The sequence below is a fragment of the Onychomys torridus genome, chromosome 13 (assembly GCF_903995425.1).
Source record: "Onychomys torridus chromosome 13, mOncTor1.1, whole genome shotgun sequence".
Lineage (NCBI taxonomy): Eukaryota > Metazoa > Chordata > Mammalia > Rodentia > Cricetidae > Onychomys > Onychomys torridus.
In genome coordinates, this window is record NC_050455.1 from 52031140 (window position 1) to 52033127 (window position 1988).

General features: G+C 46.9%; 1 non-coding gene across 1 annotated transcript; it reads right to left on the bottom strand.

Moving 5' to 3' along the window:
• Positions 1–1085: 1085 nt before the first annotated feature.
• Positions 1086–1158, bottom strand: Trnak-cuu. Its single transcript has one exon. It is a non-coding gene; the product is annotated as a tRNA-Lys (tRNA).
• Between the last annotated feature and the right edge of the window lie 830 nt (positions 1159–1988).

The following is a 1988-nucleotide window of genomic DNA, read 5'->3' on the forward strand; positions in this document are numbered from 1 at the left end:
GGTGGAATTATTAAGGCCACTCCACGTAGTTAAAAGGGAAGTTTATTTTGTGGGGTAACTTACAAATGAAGGGGTAGGTCGCAGAGTCTGGCAAGGTAGAGGGTAGTCCGGCGGCGGCGTTCTCTGGAGAACTCTGCTCGGTCCACCTCTCGCGTCCGGCGTCCCGGAACCAAGAGAGTGAGTTCTTCCCGATCCTTCGTCTTCTGCTTCCTCCTCTGCCCCGCCTTGTGGGTGTGACCATTACCGAAGCCTCAGTGGGGGTTGGAACTTCCAGGCCAATGCTGGGATGCCTATCCACTACATCTCCCCCTTTTGTCTAAATAAGAAAGTTCTAACCTAATACAAGACTATATACAAAGAGATGGTTATCAAATATTGTCCAGGAGTAATGAGGGATAATGACCTAGATAAGTTGGAATTACAATAAGTACAAACAATATCAAGCAAAAAACACATAGTAAAATCCAGGGAAGTCTAGGGCATGGATAGGTGGCGTGTTACAAAGATCATTCCAAAAGGTGTCCTATCCTAAAGAACCTGAGTCTAATACCTAATATATCCTATCTAAGATATTATATATGTATATATACTAAGTTGTAACTATAACTGCTAATCTCCAACCTCATCAAAGACCTGAGAAGGAATATAATAATATCTGAGAAATGAGAGAAGGACGCAAGCAACTTTCGGGAGTCTTGCAAGAGTAGACAGAGACAGCTAGCAGCCTGGACAGTCACCTAATGTTTCTCAGTATCGTTGGTGCATTCAAATTGGCTACAGGCCTAGAGTATCTGACAGACCATTTTCAGAAGCAGGAATTCTGAAAGACCATCTTACCCTGTCTTGGCAAAGTATAGTGGTCGCTTTCCTTGTGTCCCACTTGTCCAGAAAGGACAGCATTTGTACTGTCAGCAGTTGAGGCGAGGGCAGTTCTTTGCCCAGTAGGCCATTTCGTGCCAAGAAGACAAACTTCCAAATGGAAATGTCTAGAAGCCCAACATTCTCTCGGGATCAAATTGGTGCCCACAAAATAAACTTCCCTTTTAACTACGTGGAGTGGCCTTAATAATTCCACCAATATCTGGCGCCCAACGTGGGGCACGAACCCACGACCCTGAGATTAAGAGTCTCATGCTCTACCGACTGAGCTAGCCGGGCAGGAAAACTCTAACTACAGTTGACATATCTGCTGTGTCCATATATGTGAAGGTGCAAACATGCATGTCTGAGTACCTGCCAAGTCCCAGCGCCACCACACCATGGTACAGCATGCCTGTTCACAAGCCTGTTATGTCCCAGCACCACTGTGTGATGGTATGGGCACCTACTCATGTGCCTGCCATATACCAGTGTTGCCACATGGTGGCATATTCCCATTCTTGCTATATATCAGCCCCGTGGCATGGCACTCCTGTTCTTTTACCAGCCATGTGCAGTACTGCCATGTGCTGGCACAGATGCATGTTTTGTGACTGATGGTACCTGGTGATATGCACATACCATAGCCCAGCCTCCCCATTATGCAACATAGACAGGCCTTTGTGCACTTGTACTGTGTACCGGTGCAGTCACTGGGCAGCACAGTTGTTTTATTATTGTAAAAGATACCATGACCAAAGCAACTTCTGAAAGAAACCTCGTACCTGGAGACATGCTTGGAGGGTGAACCCATGAGCATCAAGGTGGGGAGCAGCAGCTGAGAGCTTAGAACTGACCCACAATGGGGAGGCAGAGGCTGAACTGGCAAGAGCTTTGGAAAGCCCACCCCCAGGGACATAACCTCCTCCAATATGGCCACACCTCATAATCATCCCAAACACTCCACCTGCTGGGGAGGAAGCGTTCAAATACTGGAGCCTGCCTATGGGCACCACTCTCATTTAAGCACCCCGAGGAAAGGACAAAAACTCTCGAGAGAGAGTAAATGGTATCACTTAGTAGTAGTTAGCACTCAACTTTCCCACATCAGCCTGCTTTTCTGAATCATT